This window comes from Grammomys surdaster, unplaced genomic scaffold (genome assembly GCF_004785775.1).
Source record: "Grammomys surdaster isolate TR1022 unplaced genomic scaffold, NIH_TR_1.0 137, whole genome shotgun sequence".
Classification (NCBI taxonomy): Eukaryota; Metazoa; Chordata; class Mammalia; order Rodentia; family Muridae; genus Grammomys; species Grammomys surdaster.
In genome coordinates this window covers 13,424,402-13,447,942 of record NW_021604595.1, presented here as the reverse complement: position 1 = coordinate 13,447,942, position 23,541 = coordinate 13,424,402, and the positions used below count along the sequence as shown (strand labels likewise).

Genomic DNA, 23,541 nt, shown 5'->3' with positions numbered 1-23,541 from the left:
ATTAAATGGAAGAGGAAAGTTAAAATGGTGTGTGTATGCTCACACATATACACATGTATACACACAAAAAAAACTCATATAGACTCATCTTCAGTTTTGATGATGTCTAATTCGTATGCTTGACATTTGCAGCTTGTCTGGTTGCTGTAATTCATGAGCACTTTGGGGATAAATCAGATGGTGGCCTTCACCCCCATATCATTGAGATCTTGCTTTTCAGTCCCCCATCCCCCATCCCCCAGCCACAGAGGTTGGCCTAATATTTGCAAACCAAAGTTCTTTGCAACTAGCACCTTCTTAGTCCCACAGCTTCAGAGAAAGGTAGCCCAGCTTTTGACCAGCAGCAGGATTTAGTGAAAACACCAGGGCCAACCAAGATAAAGCTAGACAGATGGGACCAAGGGGTGGCGTCGGGTCTTACTTCATCCCCTATGTACCAGTAGTGATCAATGGCTGTCTGTCACTATTTATCCCATGTTGGCCAGGCTCAAAGAGACTGCCATGATCAAGAGCCAAGGCACCACTCGTACCCAGCTAACAACCTAGTGGGAAGAGACCAGGCATATAATCAATGAGTAGCACACATGGAACAGATAGATTTTGAAAGGGAGTAGTGTGGGTTCTATCTAGTCATCGAGGAAGGCTGCACAAAGATGGGACCCATTGAGTAAATACATGCAGGAGATGAAGAAATGAATCTTAGAGTGACCTTAGAAGAGTCATTCCCAGCAGAAGAAAGAGCAATTGGAAAGGTTCAAAGGCTGAGAGCCCCAAGCTTGAATGGATACATTACAGGAATCAACCAAAAGCCTACATTAGTTGGAGCAGGTTGAATGGGTACATTTACTGGAAATAGTCAGAAATTGCAGGTAGGGTCTAAATCACACAAATCTTATAGGCCTTTGAAGGCTGACTCTTACTCTTAGCAGCTGGAGAATGCTTTGTGCGTGAGCAGATATAGGGAAGCATGACTTAGAACTTTGCCTACTCAGAATGAAAAGCCGGATGCAAGGCAAAAGTGAGCTGTTGTGGACATTGAAATGAAGATGGAGAAAGCTTAGGCGTGTGTGTGTGTGTGTGTGTGTGTGTGTGTGTGTGTGTGTCCATGTGCCACAGAATTTATGAGTGAATGTCAGAGAACAAGTCTGGGATTCACTACTATTTCTCCAAAGGTCCTAGGATCACGTTCAGGCCCTCAGACCCAGCAGCAGGCACCTTCACCCTCTAAGCCTTCTTGCCAGGCATGTGCACACTTTTCTTATTCTGTATGTGTGAGCATGAATGTGTACACCTTCATACGAGTGCCAGAGGCCAGTCTTGGCTGTCATTCTCCAGCCACCACCTCGCTTGTTTTTCGAAGGATAGGCTCTCACCAGACTGGAGCTGCTGGCTACAAAGCCTCAGGTATCATCTGTCTCTGTCTTCCAGACACTGGAATTAGAAGTATGTGCCACCATTCCCAGTGTTTTACATTTAGGTTCTGGGATCAAACTCGGGTCCTTGTAAGGCAAGCACTACTTTACTGACTGAGCCATCTCTCCAATCCCCACACACTTTTAAATTGTCTTCATCCATATACCATCTAAGGCTCAATGGTGATTATGCCAGTTCTATGACTGCCTGTTCCTATTGGATATAAACAAGTAACTTACTGTCATGTCTGCAATATCCCATGGTCACATAGGCCAGGGCCATGGTACAGCATGGAAGGAATCATACAAGAGCTTGAATACTACATGGTAGGAGTCATAGGCCAGATACTGTGAAGGGTGCAAGTAGAATGGACACTTAAGCAGCCACCAGGGTCATGTATGGAGCCTCAGAGAGGGTAAGTCACCTGCTGAAGCCACACAGCATCCTGAGAGTCATATGGCAAAGTCAGCAGAAAACCAGCAGTTCAGAGTCTCTGTGCTGTTAAACAATCCTTTCTGATTACTAAAATAGTCATCACCCACTGTTAGCTCCTCAAGATGCCTCATGTTCTCATTATTGCGTTTAGGTTTAGATTTAGATATCAGTTGATTTTAAAAAGTCTATATTCCAACTCTCCATTTTCTCTAATTCTAGGCTCATTCTTTTTTATTTTTATTTATTCTGGTCTCATACCTTATGTCCTGACTGCAGTTCTCGCTCTCTCCTCTCCCACAGATCCACTCTCCATTTCCCTTCATAAAAGGAGTGGGCTTCTTTTCTGAAGAGAAATAGAGGAGTGGATAGGGGTGAGGCTGGGAGGAGAGGTGGGAGGGGAGGGAAACTACAGTTAGGTTATAAAATTAATTAGTTAATTAATTAATATTAAAAAAGAGCAGGCCTCCCAGGGATAGCAACCAAAAACAGCATAACAAGTTACAGTAAGAGCAGACACATATCCAGGCTGGGAGCGGCAACCTAGGAGGAGGGAGTGGTCCTAAGAGGAGCCAGGCAGGGGGAGCTCGTTGGTACATTTTCCGTGCTTCCTTCTAGACCGTGTCTTACGGTTAAGCCTTTCTATGATACAAATTCAACAAACATTGTTCAAATTCTGTCTGTCTATCAGTTCAGTCCTGAGAAAGCTCCCTACTTCATTGTCCCTACCCGTTCCTGCCTTTGTCTTCCAGTCTCCATCTGACCCCCATGCTCTGGCCTCCCTTGCCACTCTTCTCCACCAAATGTCTGGACTCCTTTGTTCATAGTTGACCAAGGGAGAAAACAGTACCTCCTGTTTGAGAAAAAGCTAAAACAACAACAAGACTCACTCACATATAGTAGAAATCCAAAGGACATAGCCCCTCAGATGCAGAAAGTGTGACAGAGTCATCTAGAGCACTTTGGCAAACTCAGAACCTCACCCCTGGCCCAGCTCCAGGGACTGTGTTTGAAGATCTTCACCATTTCCCTCCCCAAGACTGTTAAAGGCAAGGGACTCAACCAGCCAGCATCATGGCCACAGGCAAGAATGAGAAGCAAGAGTAAGAACGGCAAGGACTGGTTTCTAGTGGATGTCAGTGTGCTGAACACTGTCGTTTGTCCCAATATGACCAAAGCTCAGAGAGATAGGTAATGTGCTCAGACACAGCATGAGGTACTGACAGAGCCTGGATCAGGAGCCAGGATCAAACTCAGCTATCACTAGCCAGTCCCCAATACCTCGCATTCAGTGTAAACTCTGACTTCAGGAAATACCATGGACCCTGACAGTTTGCTTTCTGCTTTACATATGGTCAGTCTGAAACAGCAACAGGTTGGGTTTGCTACTGTTCTGAGAGGCTTATTACAAATTGCCCTTCCTCTGGCAAGTTCAGGTATAACTGAGAAACAGATATAGCAATCAGGCAGATGACAACCACAGTAGAGCTTTATTTCTAACAAGGCTGAGTAAATATGCTGGCTCTCAATGCTACCTCCCAAGGCGGCCTCCCTGGGAATTCACACCTAGCCAACCTTCAGGGATAGATGTCCATCTAAAGACTGGGCCCCTCCCCAGGGAGGTGCCATGAATGTGGCGTCATGTATTCTCTCTCCTTCCTCCCTTCCCCCAGGAAGGGACTAACCTTCCTCCCAGGAAGCAACTCTGGCAGGGAGGGAAACATGAGGAACACCTCAGGAACCCAGGAGAGACTGTTGATTCCAAGTGGTAGAAACACAGGAAGGTAGCATCAGCATGCTAACAGCAGCCAAGGGCAGACTGCAGAGACTCTCCATATGAAGTGGTGGTGGTGGCCTAATTAAGCACTTGAGCAGGGATGTGGCATTGTCAGGTTTTTTCTTTCAAGGATCTCACCAGCAATGGGGGAAAGTGGGTTGGGAAAGGCCACCTGCAGGAGTGGGGAACATCATAAAAAAGGAGGACCATGGTGGCTCATTGAGCAGCCAGCCAGGCTGGATGGAAGGCTCTAGAGGAGGCTGGTGAGGGCCTGTGTGGCCTGCTGTCAGCATCTCCTCAGAACAAGTCCTAACGTGGGTTGGAATGGACACAGCTACAGAGGAGATCAAGGATACAACTGTAGCAAGCCTATTATATAATACCCTGCACCAAGAGCCACAACCCTGACCTGAGCCTTCCGAGCTCAAAGCCGCCAGGGAACAATGTGTTTGAGTTCTGTCCCCAGTGTGGAAATGCCTTCCTTCCAGCATCTTAACAGTTTACTAAGCATCTCACAGCTGTGACAGCAGTACAGGCTGCTTCTGCCTCCCACCCCTGCAGAAGTGCAGATGTGATTGACAGGATACGAAACACATTTGCGTATTCATGGAAGAGTTTCTGGGCCTTCATGGGGTAAGAAGGTCTGCATTCATCTGCCATCCAGCCCACATCACCCCAGGCCCCTTGGGGAGAGCATCTTGGTGGGCACTGAGAACAAAACAGTGCACAGGAGGGATGCAGTCTCTAATCTCTGAGCAGAAGATGGCGAAGTGCGGGGGCACATGTGGAAGAGAGCAGTGTTCTCAATCCGCCTAGAAGCCTGGCACCAGATGATGGGCAAAGACAATGTGTACGTGTGCACAGTGGGGCTTAACTCAGCCGTAAAAAAGAAGGAAATTGTGTCATGTGTAGGAAAGTGATTGGAACTAGAGATCATCAGACTGAGCAAGGTAAATCAAATGTGGAATGACAGAGCATCAGTGTTCTCTCATATGTGCAATTTCGATATTATACATAATGTGTGCTTGCACATGCTTGCACACACACACACACACACACACACACACACACACAATGTGAGAGTAGAAGAAGGAGTCCAAAGATAGGAGTGGAGGTTAAGAGAGGAATAGAGAAAAGAAGAACATGTCACAATCTCTTATAAGGACATAGGTTTAAATACATATTTAAATATATACAGAAGACATGAAAGCATACAAGTAATGATGGTGGGGGAGGCCAGGGAAGGAAGGGGTGAATATGAAATAAGTATAATGATATACACGTATGAAAATGGTAATGAAACCCATTGTCTTGTTTACTAAAAGTAAGCAAAAGCGTAGCATTCTCAGCAACCCTGAACTAGCCCTCATGGGAGCACTGGCAGAGTACCCCTTTTGTGGAATGCAGACTACCCTGTACCAGACACAGCACCAACTAGACTGTATCCCTTACTTGCCCCCTCAGTTAGTCGGGGTTATGGTATACGAGGCAGTGATCACAGAGAGGAGACACATTTTCATGAAGCTTGGATGTGGAAGAGTCAAATGACAAAAATGTCACGAGTATTGAAGCCCAATAGAGAGCATGCTGCTTTAAGACAGACTCAACTTCAGCTCATGAAAAGACCATTGAGAAGAGGAAAGGTCCCAGGAGTGATGAGGAGGCAGGCACAAGGAGAGTAAGGATGCTGTGAGACAAGGTCCCAGAGAATCTGAGGCATGCTGAAAGATGCTGATGGCCAAATGGACTTTAAAAGATACCGTTACAGAGCCAGTTACAAGTTTGCTGGCAAGAAGGTGATAACATTTCTTGGCAGCTTCTCCTTGCTCCAGTATCAAGAAGGTCACTTTCAAGGATGGCTGTTGAAGATAGGCTCCCTCCACCTTCTAGGCTCTCTCAAAGCCCCTTGTTGGCAAGCCTACCTTGTTTTTCTTGGTTGGTTGGTTGGTTGCTTGGTTGGTTGGTTGCTTGGTTGCTTGGTTGATTGGTTGATTGGTTGGTTTAGGGTCTTATGTAAGCATCTCCCACCCTTTCTCTGCCTCCACTTTGGATAATGCTTTGCTATGCACCCAACGGACTCAACCAAGAATCTGTTGCAAACACCAGGGTGACTGCCATAACTATTTGAAGTTGGGTCTATTTTGAGGAGCTAGAGTAGGATCCTGACACCATATATGTTTCTGGAGTTGAGCATGTGCTATGGCTCAAACTCAAGTCTTACAAATGGTATTTGGAACCTGTTTCTCCATAAAGAGCCCTCCTTGGGTGGTGAGTTACTTGGAGAAATTGTAGAGGTTGTCATTCTAGGGAAGGCATCCGATGGCAGCCAGTGTCAGCCCTATCAAATGTACTTGGACCTATGCAACCTCTAGCTTGCTAAACAATGGCACCATGCAACCTAGACATAGGGTACTGTTGTCCTGAACACTTTTTAGTTGGCCCAATAATAAAACTGCAGCAATTCCTGTCAAGTAACGAACAACTTTCTACTGAGCAAATACCAAGATCAAAAGTGAGCCATCATGTTGACCTCCTTCACCTCTGTCCTCAAGCAGCATTTGTTCTAGTGTGAAATCCTTTAAATCCAATTCTACATGTGATCCTTCCTAACCTTCTAGAGCAGATCATCTTTCCCCCTTTCCAGCCTCAAATAATAAAGTGGGTGAATGAATGCTCACCCTCTGTCTGCCTCAATTCCCTGGTAGGCCTGGAGGGAGCCTGCATGCCTAAAGCATTCCCAGGTTGTGCTCAGGGAGACAGACCCTCCCCTAGAACCATAACTCCCTTCCCTCAAGTATCTTGTCTCTAATCCCATAGTGCCCCTGGGCATGCAAACACTAGGTCATTTCTCATGTATGATAATAAGCCCTTGATAACATGGGAGGGGACTCAGAATGTCTTTACACTTAGAAATTATTCCCTCCACCCTAGTTTACAACAGTGTCCTCCTAAATGTTTCTTGTTTATAGCATAATGGTACCTTTCTCCCACTTATCACCTTGTCAGTGTCAGAAAATTAAAAACCTTCCTCCAATTGGCTTTGTCCTGGCTCTGCTTTTAGGGTTTCCCTGGGTGCACCCCCTGCCCCTTCTGGCATCACGAAGGACCAGCCTCACTGTCTCCTTGTGATGTACAGAGATTCTCCAGACAGGAAAGATCAGTGATTTAAAGGAAACACTTAAGTATCCTCTCTCATCCCCTCCCCCTCCAAGATGCTACAACCAATACTTCAGGGCTTTGGCTCCATGTGCAGAGCTACAGCTAAATCATAGGAAACGTTTAATTAAAAGACAAATGGCAAAATAAGGCTGTGGCGGGTGCTTTCTAATTGTGGTTTGTTAGATTTTAATTACTCGTCATAAATTGTGAAAGCCGATCCAGTGTGCTCTGTGCACCCCGTTCTCCTTCATCACAAAGACATGTTCTCAGCTGCTGACAGCATGGGCTTCATCTTCAGCGTGCAGCGATCTGATCTTACACGACAGTGACTCAGCAGCTTGCCAAATCCAATTAGCAGCTTTGTGGCTGCTTATTCCAAGCAGCTATAGCAAAGTCTGACTGTGAACCCCTCTTAGCCATGTCTTCCTGTCTGTAGCCCACTTGTTTGTTCCCAGCAATGACCTTCGCCAAGGAGGGACAGAATAAATGTAGGGTCCCTTGGTGAGTTAGAAAGGTACTTTACCCACCTTGCCAACTTTTAGTCAGTACTTACCAGAGATTGAGAGAGAATTGGTGCTTAGGGAACTGGGTAGCCAATGTCTCAGTGATTGACCATCTTAATTCCAATGCAGAGTTGAGACCAAGAATGTTAGGCACTTGCTCAGAATGATGTAAATGAAATTTTCATGTCACGGCAATGCCAACCTCCTGACCCAAGGCATTGCTCCTTCTTTGAGCCCCATGTCTACCAGCCAGAGCCAGAGCTATCCAAGGAAGGGTAGGTATTGTAAGGAAGGGGCCTCAGCAGACCCTCTTCCACCTAGCAAGACAAATCTTGCTAGGGGTAAATCAGATGCTCTTTCTGGTTAGGTTTGAGGAGTAAGTGAGATAGCTGTGTAGACATGCTCCCAAATGAAGTAGGGACTTGTATCTTCATCAGCTAAAGATCCCTTCATAGTTCACACGCATTGAAGCAAGGGAGAGAAAAGAAAATGGACAAGACAACATATGTCATAGGAAAATATTACGAGCCAGTCACTTTCTCCAGACATTGAACAATGTGGGCAGAAGAGTCTCTAGGATATCAATGTATTTGGTTGGTAACAAAGAGAAAAGGTGACTTCTTGAATAATAATTCTTGGAAGCCTAGGATTATTATTTAAACCACTATTCCAGAGGTATTCCTCCTTGGACACATACCTGTGCTTTCCAAGTTGCTGTTTCTATTGGAACCGACCTCTGTCTATCCTGAGTCAACAGTAAATGCTAGACACAGCGTGGAGCTGGCAGCAGTCTTGTCTTCTCCATACAGCAGCTACCCATGTGACAGGAGCTGTATTCTATGTTCGTGCCCTATCTATGAAAAAGGAAGCTACAGGCCTGTAGTCTTCCATTATCTGCCCTGTTCTGGTTCTTCTGTGGGTAGACATTACTACACCAACCAGGATGTAGCTTCTACATCTCTTTCTAGGAGTCACCAGCCACTTTCTGTAGGGCAAATGGAGAGCAGGTTGAACCAGTCATGGTGGTGCTGACAGAGAACCCACTCAGTTGTCCTGTATTCAGAAAGCTCACTTGGAGGGACTGTGAGAAATAGTTGTCCAGTATTTGACACACGGTGGCCAAATTCCCGTTGATATCAATTTTCTTATTGTTTTTTTTTTCCCTATGTAGCTAAATTCTGGGACACAGAACTTTTTCTCAAAATAAATGTAGATGTTTTGATTTAAGCAAGTGAATTAATCAAGGTCATAATTGTGATAACCATTGTACTAGTCACTCTCTTTTATCAACTCTTTAGATCTTGCACACATGCAGTCACTTTCTGCATAGTCACATCTTGGGAAATGATAGGCTAGTACATGAAGAAAGTTTCCCAACAACGTCATGGCCATCCTAGTTTCTGTGATGTTGTTCAACCAATAGCAACATCAGTCACTAAAGGACTCATTTCCTAGGACGAACCCCTTCTGATAAGTGACGTACAACTTTGTAAAGTACGTTTATCAGTCTTGTTTTAAACTGTCAAATCTGAGGCATTGCTGAGAGCAGGTCTTTGTAGCCCCTGGGCTGCTGCCCTCTTCGCCCTTCCCTTGTGAGGTGGAGCACCGAGTAGAGCAGACTGTCACATTTCCTAAGACACTCATGCCAACTCAGGGAACCTCTGGTAAGCCTAAAACTGAGAGTCTCTGAGCTTCTGACACCATAGTGTGATATGACAAAGTCCTGGTGAGTGCACCCCCACTGTCACATCTGCCATGTCCTGCTGTTGATGGATTCTTGCTTCCTGTCTTATTTCAGCCTGCTCCCTGAAATAGTTCTCACGAGTGTCTGAGAGCATGGGAATCCTGAGTGTATTTTAATTTAGCCATTCCAAAGTGGCATCTTAGCTGGCTAGAGCATGGGGATATTCTGCTGGGATTAAGCCATGTTGCCTGGCCTTTCTGTGGCTGTGGGAAAGTCTGTTTCCATTCAAGGCCTTTTCTCCCTAGCTATTTTCAAGAGATCTCTTTGTAGCACAGGGTGTAAAATAAAGACTGGGTTGTTTGTTTGTTTGTTCCCCCTTCAGGACTTTACTGTGCCTCCTGAGAATCCCATTAATTCTGGAAATTTCTGTTACTATCTCATCCCCTCTTCAGATGCTGCTGATCTTTGTATTCTAGCATTTGTGTTATTTTACATGCCGCAGCTGCTGCTCCTCCACCCTCTTTTCCTCCTCCTTCCCTTCTTCCATTTTCATACTGCTGTAAATAGACACCATGACCAAGGCAACTTTTATAAGAACAACATTTAATTGGGGCTGGCTTACAGGTTCAGAGGTTCAGTGCATTATCATCAAGGCAGGAACATGGTTCTACATCTTCATCTGAAGGGCTAGCAGAATACTGACTAGAATGAGGGTCTTAAAGCCCAGGCCCACAGAGACACACCTACTCTAACTAGCAACACCCTCTAATAGTGCCACTCCCTGGGCCGAGCATATATAAACCATCACAAGTGGATATTAAAATTCAAACTCTAGGCTTCAGTGACCAGCATTGTCCCCCAATCCAGTACTTCCAGGTGGAAGCACTGGAGACATCCTGCTACTGTTTATGTTCTCCATCTTGGTATCTGGAAATTTCTGCCTTGCTATCTTATCTTCTACCATTTCCTTAAAACATTCTTCATGTATGTAATTTGTCCTTCTGTGTAATTTGTCACATCTGGGTGTGTACAGCAGTAGGCTCTTTAGTCATCTTATTCTGACATCATTCTAGAACTTCTTAGTCATCCTGTCTTATTCTAAACTAAGTGCCACACATAGAAAAGGTTAGCATTGAAAAGAGACACTTCCTCTAGTCACCCGTTCCAGCAATCTCTCCCAGACAGATCTTCTGTCCAATTCCTTGGCTCAGGGAAAAAAAAAAAAAAAAAAAAAAAAAACAGCCTCAAGTGAGGGACCTAAACACAGGGACAGCACCATTGTCACTTCTCACCATGGTATGTGGCAGTGCCTTTGAACCCTCATTTGAAATGGCACTTTGCCTCCAAGGCTAAGCCAGTCCTCCTGAATTTCTCTAAAACATTTATAATGGACAAATTCAAGTTGAAAAAATTGATCGCGTTTTTCTCCTATACACTAGAAATCTAAGCCTTAAAAAAAAAAATGTTTCTTTCCTTGAAGAAAATACAGAAAGTGAGCACTTCTCTTAACTGAGTCTGAATGTGGACAACTGCAAGTCAATAATACTGTTGGATGTTTTATTGACTCTGACTTTTACTTTATTAATGCTTTGTTCCAAGTTGCTGACAAAGCTTTGCTTACTTGACTTCAGTTCTTCCAAACTGAGGGAATATTTAGGAGCAAATAATAATGCTTCTACCTTACTGAGAATGGGAGAGTAGATTCATCCAAGTAACAAGAATGAGGTGACTTAAAAAAAAAAACCAGCTACCCCAACCCTCTCCCCCTTTACCCCAAGCAAAATTGCTTTTTTATAAGATTATAAAATACTGCTTTGGAGTTTTATCTTCAAGTTTCATTGTGGAAACAACCTTATGAAAGCTGCAGGTACTTTGAAATAGGGATTCCATTAAGACATTGGCCACTAACGTCAGATAACATCATATACAGGGTAAGAGCATTTGGAGGCACCTGGACTCCTTATCTGTGGCCTAATACTTGAGTGGATTATGAGCCTCTGTGAGCCTGACTTTCTTCTAGGATGAAAGCCTGATTAGTATTTCAGTCAACACCCTGGAATCTGACCAGGGGAAGAGGCCACCTCTAGCAAGAGGGCAGGCATGGATGAGGTCCTCATGTCACCAACATTAGAGCAGCTTTACTATGGTAATGAACTGTTAATTTAGAGTCCACGTGTTGATAGGGTGTCATATGGCAGAGAGATTGGGTTCTATTGAAAACATACACACAACACTAGGACAGTTGGGGGTATGGTCCATGGATGAGGTTCTGGTATGACAGGCAGAAAGAAGTCTCTCCTCAAGGAAACTGACAGGAGAAGGTAACAGATCTGAGCATGACTCTGTCACTCAGAAGATGAGAAATTAGAATTTGCTTTTTTATTTCTTTATGTTTGCAACCTCTCGAGGCCTTTACCTGTGGCATGACCATGCCTGTCACCCTGCTTCTTACACTTCATTGGCTCCCATTCTCCTTCAGGTCTCAGCTTTGATACTCCCACGGGGAACCTTCTCTAACCTTTAAGTTAATGGGCCTTTTATGTAGCCTCATAGCACCATGTACATCTTCTCTGTAACCTTTAACATAGTTGTAATTTACATTTTTTCATAATTCTCTGATTAGTACCTACCTCCTGCACTAGGCTGGAAGCTCTGCAAGAGCTTGCTCGTGTCTGGCTTGTAGTATCCCGCTCTTAGCTTCTCAGCACTCGGCAGCATACATGGCACAGAGTAGACTGGGTGGAGACTGTTCATTTCAGAATGAGTCCAGTAATGAATTGGATAGATCGATGGATTGATGGCTATGTTCCTACACTGCAGACAGTGATGTTACCTATGACACGGACCACCTTTCTCTCCAAGATCTCTTCCCTCTTTGACCCCTGATGGTCCTTATGTACCTTAGGCAGGATCATTCTGCCCTTTTTCTGCTGGTCATGAGTTAAGGAGTATAACCAACTGCCGTGGAAGAAAGAGACTAGACTAAATCCATGACCAGCAAAGAGAACAAATCACTGGACACATTTGTCAGCTCCATGTGAGGAGAGCAACCTCTTAGGTCACACTGGAGAAGCCTTGGATAGACCGACCTAGTAGCAGTCACACTATGTAGGAAGAATACAGGTACAGGTTGGAAGAGCTCTCAGATCTGTCATCTTCTTGCTCCTTTGAGTTCATAAATTGTATCACTTGTACAGTAGCACTTAAAGAAGCCATTCATCACTGCATCATCCCAACCTAGAATGGCATAGCTGATGCTCACCCTGCCTAAAAATCATCCCTATCTTGTCCCCTCCCCCTTGATCTCTGACTTTCTACTGGGAAGAAATGGCATTATAGTGTCAGAGTCCAACCTGGACTCAGGATCGAAGTTCTCAACTGAAAGCAGGGATATCTGGAAGGTACATAATAAATATACACAGACTACTTTTTTGGGTACAAGCTGACAGGCAATTTTTCAAGGCTTAAAGTTTCTCTCTCGTCACTCTCACTCTGCTTTTTTTCTCTTTTGCTCGTTTGCTCTCAGCTTGAGGCTGCACACACACACTGCATTCTCCTGTGCACTCTGCTTTTTTCCTGTGCCCTTTCTTTTCTTGAATTCTCACACTCATACACACCTCTGTGTGTTCTCCTTTCACTCACACACACACTCTTCACACACATCTCACACACCTCACACACACCACATGCACGCTCCTTTCACTCACACATACACTCTCCATACACACCTCACATTCTCTCTTCACTCACTCTTCACATGCACTTCTCATGTTCTCTCCATGCTCTCTCCATTCACCTCACATGCTCTCTCACTCGCCCTCTCACTCACTCTTCACATGCTCACTACTCGCTCTCTCGCCTTTCTCTTGCCCCAGTCTTTTATTGATACTCCAAAAGCAGGTAGAAAAAAAAATAGGCATTGTATAATCATTGCCAAATCAAATTCAAAAGAATAACTGCATCCCACAAAGAATCAAAAATTACAATTGTTCCCCAAACTTTCAAGCTTTCCCTATTCCTAGGCCTGTGACCAAAATAATAATAATTGCAAACTTATCATTATTTAAACTTTAACTTTTGACTTATTATACTTCAGAGCTCAGAGCTCCGAGGTCAGCTACTTGCATTTTCCTGTGAAGCTCTAATGATAAATGACATGGGCAAAGCTGCCAGGCAGTGGTCAGAAAGAATCAAGTTAACCCTTAACTCAGTAGTTCCACTAGCTTTCTGCTTCTGTACATTGCACACAATGACTCTCCTGAGAGTCCCAGTGTTTTGACTTAATTTTACTAGTATTATAAGATTTTACATATTCTATACTTGCTTTAAATGTTGTGCAAAACTTCTTCCATAACTTTAATAGTTTTTCCCTTTCTTGGGGTCCCAGTGTTGGCCCTATTTTATTTTCTAATAATTTCTTCAAACTTTCTTTGCAAGTTAAGCATTAATCTAGAACTACCATTGTGCAGTTATTACATTGTTTCCAAGATAAGAACACACAGCATGCACTTGGACCATTAGGACTGTGCTGTGCTGTGCTGTGCCCCTATGCCTCAGTTTTTAGTTGTTTAAGGATCATTACATCAAGGAACATCTAGTTTCACAGAATTCACAAGAGCAGGAGAAAGAAGTAAGAAAGTCAGATATAATAGAATAATCATGCACACCAAGGCCAGCTGAAAAGCAGTCCTACACAAATGAAATCTATATAGCCGTTACCTAGGGCTAAGGTTAGGAGAAATGGGAACAACTGGCTTTTTACCAAGAGCTGCAGAGATGTCTCCATCCTGGCCTGCTGCAGGTAGTCCCTGTCATTGTATGCTGTCCCTAGCACTATAGATTAGATCCATAGAGTCTCTCCTGCCCCCAATTTTTTTTTTCAAAATAATGTCACTAGAAAGTCTGTAAATCTTCCTTTACTAATGTGTGATTCTTTTAAATGTGATCCTGAGTCTTAAAATAAAATCTATACAACATGGCATTCTACTCTGAATAGTGGAGTTGGGGAACGTCTACAGTGTGCCCAGACAGTAACTATTAACATGGGGTAAGCTGAATGGATCACAGTACTGAAATCCTCCAGCCAGCTCTGACATTAACTGCCTGCCATCCTCTGTATGCAGTGAGGCTGCCCCGAGCAAGGGCCTTTCTTTGGTTTAGTTCCTTTTCACCTGGTTTGACAAAATACTTGACAAAAAGCTATCTAAGGGAAGATGGGCTTATCTTGGCTTACGGTTTGAGGGTACAGTCTATCCTAGCAGGAAAGGTATGGTGGCAGGAGCTTTGGGCTATGGGTCACACTACCAGTGGAGTAAGGCTAAGAAACAAGAAACATTAAGGCCTACCCCCCAGGGAGAGGCCAATGTCATGGTTGTGTGCTAAGAAATGAGTGTCAGATGGTTTGTTATCATACAAACATTATACATACAAACATTCTACAGTTTAATTCCATAAATGAAGGTGGGTATGCTTGTCACAGACTCCCGGGAGTGTGATCATGTATGTGGTCTATCTGTCACTGACCACAATGCCATTATTCAGTGGCATCCTTCTTTCTAATGCTTTGGGAGATTTCTCCACTACCCTTGAGTTAAGCAGACTGGCCGCTGCATGAATATTCATGTATTGATCAAGCAATTCATTTACATGTCTGTATCTCCCACAGTGCAGACCTCAGCACAGAATAAATACTTGTGATCAACCAGCCACACAGAATAACAATAGCTGATCAATGGGCTGAGCTGGAACTGTAGCACCTCACCTATCTCAAATCTTTTGTAGCCTGACTTGGTGGCCACTGTCATCACAGTCAAGAAGCAGCCCTGTAACAGCACACAGGTAGAGCTAGTTCTGGCAACTTGAATTTGGCAGACACAGGCCAGAGAGGAGACTGAAATCGCCTTCAAAGCTTGCACACAATTGAAAACAAGACATTTCTTCACCTTTGTTAAAAGTGTAAGAAGGTTGCTTGGAAGACAGTAAAAACAATTGGAAAAAAATTTGCCCAATAAGGAGAAATCCATCTCCATAAGATGTGGGGCACCCTGCCTTCTGTCTGGAATTCCAGAGGCACTCCTCTGAGCAAGGCAGAATTCTGAGTGGACCAACACTGGCATCCAGAACCATTCTCTAATGTTTGGGTTTTGATTTAAGTATAATGTGAATTCCTATGTTTGGCTTGTTTCAGTCACTGCCCCTTGAATTTCCATTTTTATTGTGGTAGAATTTATACAGTATTTTCCACTTTTGCCATTCTTCAGTGCACAGGTGGGTGGCATTAACCATCACCTCTGCCCATCTCCAGAGCTCAGTTATCTCCCCAGCCTGAAACTCTGTGCCCACTGCCTGTGCTCACCTGCCCCTGTTCACCGGCCCCCGCTCACCCACCCCAGCTCACCTGTCCCCCCCACCTCATCTGCCCCAGCTCACCTGTCCAGCCGCTGACAGTGCCTGTGCCCCTGCTGCCTGTACATTTGGGTTCTAGGCACTCTGCATAGCAGTCATGGAATGCTGGTCCTTTGTTTTTGGTTTGTTTCACTAAATGCTGTGTCCTCAGTGTGCATCCATGTTGTCACATGTATCATATGTGATCACCTGGGCCTTTTTCAGAAGCCACAGCAAAGGCTCTGTCATGCTGCCTGCTCATACTTTAATATCAGTTGTTAACAGTAAGCCTGAAATGTCTGAAACAATTACCCTGGTTTGTCTCTTTTTCTCAGTCTTTTAAAACCTCTATGAGTCTGTATTTATATTGTAGAATAAGAACCTGTATTAGAAACTGGCTCCAGAGCCTAGCTGAGAAGCAGTAGTAAGAGAGACCATTAAAAGACTTCTCAAAGTAGTTATTTTCAGTCTTACTTAAATAAAGATCCAGAACCTCAGCCCCACCCTGCAGGAGGCCTGGACTCCACCTCCCTTTCTAAGCCTGCTTGGCAGAAGCCACTGCTCAAGAGTACCAGAAGTTATGGGGAGAGTTAGAAGAAAAAAAAAAACCTGGGGGTGCTTTGAACTTCCCAGAGGACTTGGCAGGTGTTTGATGTTCAGAAGCACTGCTTCCCTGTAAAATGTGTCTCTGCAGAGCTCTTAAGTGCCGACTGAGGCTGACCAGTGAGTGGACCGGTAGGGGTGGCCCAGCTTGGTTCATTTCGCAGCTGCTGGTCCTGCCTCTATCACGGCCTACATGGGAGCTGTCTTTCTCCAGGCAGAAACTGTCAGAGGAACCATCTGGTCCAGTTTCTTATGACTGTCTTGTAGGAACAGAAGTCCCTCTGGGAGACAGGAAGCTTGGCAGGGGCACTGAGACACTTATCTGTGGCTAGCTCCTCGTCTGGCTGACAACCACAGAAACGCACAGCTCTGAAGGGTCTCCAGGGAACACCAGGCCAAGAAGACAAAGTGTTCTGAAACTCAGCCAGCAGGCCCTTTTGCTATTATTACAGTCTGATATAAAATGTCTTCTAGAGCTTCCAGGCTTTGGGGGACTGTATCCTGAGACCCTTGACCTAATCACTGATTTAATTAATTGATATATTTATATTATGACACTAGTAGAAGGTGATGTAAGCCAACAGATTGACCTTGTTGATCAGACTATGTCCTGCCCTGGGTCCCTCCTCTAACTCCTGTCTCTGCTTCCTGTCTGCCATGATATGAGCCTCCTTCTATCCAAATGCACAGAACCAGGTAAACATGGGCCAGACTCTTTGAAACCATGAGCCAAACAATTTTTCCTCTGTTCTTTCTGTCTGGTTTATGGTCATGGCTGTGCAAAAGTGACTGATACAGCTGTGGGAGGGGCGGGATGAGGATGGAACGGAAGTCCATATCTGATGGTATCTGATGGATGACTCACTGGAGACTCACTGGACAGAGGATGCCTTCTTTCACTGGTCTTCCAAGCAATAATTATGCTGGTGAAGCTAGCCTACTGCTCTCCATTCTCCTAGTATCCCCTCACATCAGAAATGAATGGAGATCAGCCCTTCCATTTCATTCCGTGAGGATGTTAGATTCCTCCAGAATCTTCCTTCCCTCCTGTAGTCTTGGGATATTAGAGCCAGAAAGAATTAAAGCTCTCTTAGCCCACCTCTCAATACTAAGGAAAATGAGATCAGGCAAGGTGACTCACTGAAGCTTGCCTGTCATTGCCCTGGCTCAAGAGCCTGGGCTCCACCTCCCACCCACCAAATCTTATTACCAGAATTTCTACTTTATCTCTACTGATTGCTTATAGCAGGGAACACAGTAGTCTGATTTACTTAGTGTCTGAACTGTTTATTCAGACCAGGCTTCATGCTTTATCAGGAATAGCTGTGGCTATCCTCAGACCACTGTTAGAGTCCAGATTCATTAAAGGGGTTAAATATTGGCCAACTAGAATTTTGAGTGCAGCAGATGAGTAGGACCCCCTTGTGTTAGCTTTACTTCCAACAGTTTTACTTATATGATGTCAACTGTAATCCAAAATGTTCAGGAGTAAACAATTGATTGGTTCTAACTCACATGCTTTGAGCAGTAGGAAGTTTTGTGCTGTCTCACCCATTGTGTGTTCAACATCTCTGTGCTGTCTATGTACACTCCCACCGTCCATCACCTAGACGCTTTCTCAGCTATCAGATCCATTGTGTGACATAAAGTCCAAGAGTCATGTAGACTTTAATTTAATAATGGCCCAAAGCTCAAGAGCATCGACAGTGGAAATTTTTTGTTACATAGTTGCAGTTGCAATTGTTCCATTTTAGTGCTTTTAGCCTCTTTAAAAAAATATTATTTTTTATTGATTCATTGTTCACATCATCCACCCCAGTCCTATGCATCTCCCTACCCCTTCTTATCCACCCTTTGCTCTTGAATTCCCCCCCCAGTAAAAACATAAACAAACAAAAAGCATAGAAAACATCTCATCATGGAAGCTGTGGTAGGTCACAGTGTGTCCCACAGTACATCCCTCTGTCCACACATCCTCACTTGCAGGTAGATGTTCATCGCAATGAGTCACTGGTCTGGTTCGAGATCTCTGTCTTCTGTGACATCATCAATACAGGATCCTCATTGGGAATCCTCCCAGTTATCCCATTGTTGCCCTGTGTCATGGAGATCCTGCAGCTTTGGAACAGCAGGACTGGCCTTTTCACATATTCCAACCATTCGCAAAAGATATAGATTTTAGGGTGGGCCAATTCAGAGCTCTGGATATGGGCCTGGGTGGTAGCTAAGCCACCAGGGTTAGCTCTCTAGCCTCGCTCTGGCTAGTCCACCCAATGCCACCATCTGTAGGAGGCAGGGTCAGCTCTCCTGCTCTCATGGCCTCGGGCCAGCTCACCAGCATCCATGCCTCCAGAGACAACTCCACCACGCTGCCCAGGCAGAGCAGGGGGTCTGGGGGGAGCACTTTCTCAAGTGTTGCAGCCTGCAAGGGGCTAGGCCAACTCTCCTGCTCTCACACCCCCTGAGCTGCCTCACCTATGCCTTTACCATCAGGGCTAGTTCTCCCGCCCTCAGGGCCAGCTCTTACTATTGCTTCTGGGAAGAGGGGAGGGACCCATGCCACCTCATGGTCACTTCATGAGTTGTGGAGCCATCTCTCCCAACTGCTTTCAGTAGCGAAGGGTGGAAGCCATCTCCCCACACCCAAGACGACCACACAGCAGAGGAGTGATGGGTCAGCTCTCCCTCACTGATCCCCTCCAGCAGTTCACCCACACCCCTGCCATCAGGGCCAGCTCACCCACTCTCATGACCCCTGGACAAGCTCTTCCACTGCCTCAGATGGTTGGGGTGGGGTAGGGGTTAGCCTCTTAGTGTGCTTATATTTTAAATTTAAATCAAATTTCATCACATGCACCCCAATCATACTTTAGGAAAATGTATCTATAGTGTTTGTTGTTATTGCTGGTATCAGGCAGCCACTGGGGTCTTGGAATGTGTCCCTACCACTAAGTAGATAATCCACTCATAACAGGCAGGTTCTGAAATAACTGCTGGATAGAACTTCCATCCTGTCCTCAGAGACCTAAGAAGGAAATGGAGGTCTTACTCCATAGGCAAGAACTCTGACACAAGAGGTCATGCAGAGGGCCCTAGATCTCACAGCAAAGAGGATAGGACTTGAGACCAGGTTTCTCTTAACTACAAAGTCAAGTTCTTCTCCATTCTCCCACATCCCGTCAGCTCTCGGTCCTATTCTTGGAAGTGACATAGAGCTGTCTCCCTCCTTCTTCTTCTTGCCACCCCATGTCTCTTGTCTGGGTTCAACAAGCCTGTGAGTGTACTGAATGAACTTGTCCTCTCCACTGAGCAGAATGCTCATGACATGGGCCCAGGCTGAACTTTTGTCTCTAACAAGCAGGGACTAGTTGAAGACGAAGCCAAGGACCCAGCTTTCACACTTTGTTAGTGGAACGCTTCTGGACAGCATCTTTCTGCACTGAGTAATCTCTGTGTGGATAGGCAGTGTCTGCAGTGCCCACTGGTCATGCCTCATCTATTCTTGGAGGTGTCAGGCGTACCATCCAAGAACACAGAGTCGCTGCTCTGTCACAGATGGAAAAGCAGACTATTGTGGATGCTGTAGGAGCTAGGTTTGGGCTGCATGTGAGGAATGGTTTTATTTCAAGTTCAGAGCTAGTTTGGTTGCCACAGTGAACCTAGTGGTTGTATAATAGAAGTCTTCCATCCCTCACCAAGACTCAGACCCATTGTTCCGTCTTTCCAGCAGGTCCCAGGGCCCTGCAACCCTTCAGAACCACCCTCCCCCCCAGCATACTTTGAGCTGATGAGCACTAGCTAATCTTCAAGTCTTTTTGAGAATGGTTCACTTTATCACTCTTTCTATTTTATTTGGTTTTAAGATATTTATTGCTCAGCTTTTTCACATTAAAACCGATACAAATATGAATATTTATAGGATGCAATATAGTATTTTGATCTATGTGTAATGACACAATAATCAAGGTGTTTGGTATACTCGTCATCTCTTTGTGTTGAGAACATTTAACATCCTCTTGTAGCTGATTTAAAATATTCAAAACAGGGTTACTAGCCAGGGTCATCTGCTTTGCCACGGATCACTGGAGCCTGTTCCTTTCACCGTCCATAACTTTGCTGCTGTTGACCTTTTGTCCCCACCCCAGCCTCTGGCAGCCCCCCATTTCATTTTTGAGACTAGCTTCTTTAGGTTCCACTAATAAGAGAGAACATAAACTGTGACCCTTCTGTAATTGTCCTATTCCACTAAGTATAACGTCCTTGTGATTATCCATGTTGCTGTGATGACCGGATCCTACCTTTTTAAAGACTGCCTAGTATTCCATTGAGTATGTGTTCCCCTTGATTTCTTCTTCCATTCATCCCTTGATAGATACTTGTGGTAATCACCGATCTTGGCTTTATGAATACTGTGCTAATAAGCATGAGGTACAGGTCCTCTCAAAGCTTGTTAAAATCCCAGCATACCCTGGAGTGGATCACTGAGCCTTTTTAGGCATAAGCTTGACAGTCCTTTTACTGATCCAGACTGGACTGTTCTCGACTCCCACAAACATTTATCTTTGGTTTAAACTTAGGAGTCTAGGAGGAGGAGGCACTAAAACAGAATCCCCCTCTGCTGGCTTGTCCCACTGGCCTGCCTCCTCTCCCCATAGCGCACATGGGATTGCCCATCCCAGCTCTCAGTTTCTGCCTGAGCATCTGGACTTGGGTGGGAGGTAGAATTGGGTAAGCCTTGGCATTCACAGTAGAGCAGGGAACAGGACCCAGGAGAAAGCAAGTCATGCTTTTTGTTTCCCTAGTTGGACTTTCCCCTGAAAGGGGGTGGGGGGTGATGTCAGGCTGGTTGGGAAAAGCACAACAGAGTGTCCTGAATCACTCAGAAGCAGACAAGGATGGTCACATATGGCTGCCTGTGTCCAGTGTCTACAGGCAGAGTGACCCAGATTTCTTTCTTTGGTTTCTGCAGTGTTCAACTCTGTAACTAAGTCAACAGCACCATGCCAGTGCATGTGAAAAATACCATATGCTGATGAGGAGACCCTAAGACGTTCCTGTCACGTGCAGAGTGGCACAGCTGGCTTCACTGCCAAGTAGCTGCTAGCCCTCTTACCACTGACTGGCCCACTACTGGACGGCAGATTCTCCATTCTCCTCCTGAGCTCCCCTCTGTCAAGCTCAGTGCCTGCAAGATGCTCTTTGTTGAATGACTAATACAGTCTATAAACTAATAGTCCCATTTAAAAACACTGTAAGGTACTTATATTAAAATCTCTTTAAAAAAAAAAAAGGCAAAAAGCCAAGTTCTAGCCAGCAACTGCTGTACAATCAGCCAGTATTACAAGGCAATGGAAATTGTTATTTTTTTTCACTCTTCTCCATCTTGTCAACATTGACCTCCCTAACTGAACAATAAAAACCTTGTTTACTTTTCTCATGACTAGAAACTAGAGTAATGAAAGTGACCTTTGATTTGCCTATGAAGCTCCAGATTGTACAGCTTTCTGTCACTATGGGAGATGCCTGAGAGACGAGGAAGTGTTTATTTGGGCCCACAGTCTCAAGCCTTCAGTCTGTGACCAGTTGACTCACTAGGTTTGAGCCTGTGAAAGCATGTTAGAGGGGAACACATGATCAGAGAGACTTATTTACCCTATGCTGGGTTTGAAGAAGAGAAAGGATCTGAGCCTCCCTTATCTGCCCTCTAGAACCTGCCCCCAATAAACTTAAGTACTCCCACTACACCTTACACCTTAATGGCCCCTCTACCTCCGAGTAGCCAGGGCCTTTGGTGAGATTCGGGATCCAAGTCCTAGGAGGAGCTCAGAGGTGAAGGGGAGTGGGGAGGAAGGTACTTGATAGAGCTCTGGAGTGTGGTGGTAAAGACTGTTCTGAAACCAGACTGTCTCGGTTTCGTTTCTGTTCTATTGAAATGAAATCCATATAACATGAAATTAGTCATTTTGAAGGTATAGAGTTCAGTGCCACTGGGCACTTCTCTAGTCTGGATGTTTCAGATAGTGGGACCATGCAGTGTGTAATACGTGACTTCTATTACTTTGGTTCTGAAATTCACCTAGTTTCCAATCATTGGAATTACATTCTCTGGCTGTTATAAATCTGTTGATACCCATTCATCTGTTGGTAATGACTAAGCATAGAGCTTTTAGGGAAATCTACACACACACACACACACACACACACACACACACCCCGTGTGTGTGGGGGGGGATTGAACCTATGGCCTCACACATCTTTGGTAAACATCCTACCACTGAACTACATCCCCTGCCCTCTTTTTCCTTTTCATTCTGACACCGGGGCTCATGAAGTTGCCAGGGCTAGCCTTGAACTTACTCTATAGTCCAACCATGCCTTGAACTTGTGAACCTTTTGCCTTAGCCTCCCCAGTTACTTGGGGTTACAGACCTGATCACAAGGCTCAGCAGCAAACTCCTGTCTGACTTTTAGTTTGGGCAGCCACATTCCATTCTCTAGGGCATAGACCTAGGAATTACTAGATTATGTAGCATCTCTACATTTAGTGGTTTGGAAACCCACTGCACCTTTTCACAGCAGCACACACTATTTCCTATTCCTGCCGTGTTGCCTGGCTGTAACCCCACTCCTATAACATTGGCCTGCTGTTTGAACTTGGGTAAGTCACTTCCACCTCCTGAGCTCACATCTGTATCTTGGGGACAGTGATGTTGTCAACTTAATGAAGATGTCAGTCAGAGTGAACCCTCTAAAGGATTCCATGAAGGGTGTGATGCAGTAAAAGAGCTGAGCCTAACCCAAGGGCAGCCCTCCCTTCAGGGAATCCTTGTCCTTACAAGTTTGGCAGTTTGCCACAGCTCCATGAGCCTGTGTTAGAAAGGCAAACCAATCTCTGGGGCTAAACAGACCTGGTTCTCCTTCTTATTACTTGACTCACTTTATAACTTGGGCTAAGGTGGGGAAGTAAGAAAGAGTAGAAGGAAAGCCCGTTTTCCTTTCATCTAAAATGGACTGCTGAAGCTAAAGAGGAAGGGACACCCCAGACAGCCCTGAGTATGATCACCTTGGAGGTAACTCCCTCCTGCTGCCCCCTGCAGATGGGAGCTCTATGCCTGACTAAAGACAAGCTCCAAAAAGAACAGCAAAGGGTCCTAGAAACTCCCCCTTCCCAAATGTGGGCTCAAGGTGGGAGGGGAAAAGACAGAAAAGTAAAGTGGACAAGCCAGAGTTGGGAAGAAATGGAAAAGACTTGGAAACAGAGAGTAAGCAGACCCAGGTCTCCTGCACATACATATCAGATGAGCAGCTTGGCTGTGATGTGGGTCCCAGACAACTGGGGCAGGGGCTGTCCCTAAAGCTGTTGCCTGTCTGTGGAATCTGTTCCCCTAACTCAGCTGGCTGTCTGGCCACAGTGGGAGAACTGTCACCTAGCCCTGCAGAGACTTGATATGGCAGGGTGGGGGAATAACCCAGGGAGGCCTCCACTCTGTCAGAGGCTCAGTGTGTCAGAGGAGAAGGTGGGAGGGGGCCAGTGATCAGGATGTAAAGTGAATAAATGAGAGGGGGGAGGGGGGAGAGGGGAGGGA

At 45.2% G+C, this 23,541-nt stretch overlaps 1 protein-coding gene across 7 annotated transcripts in view; it reads left to right on the top strand.

Annotated features, from left to right (window-relative positions):
* Positions 1–23,541, top strand: part of Fars2 (phenylalanyl-tRNA synthetase 2, mitochondrial) — a 446,630-nt gene that overhangs the window by 421,909 nt on the left and 1,180 nt on the right. The gene's annotated exons all lie outside the window — the stretch shown is intronic.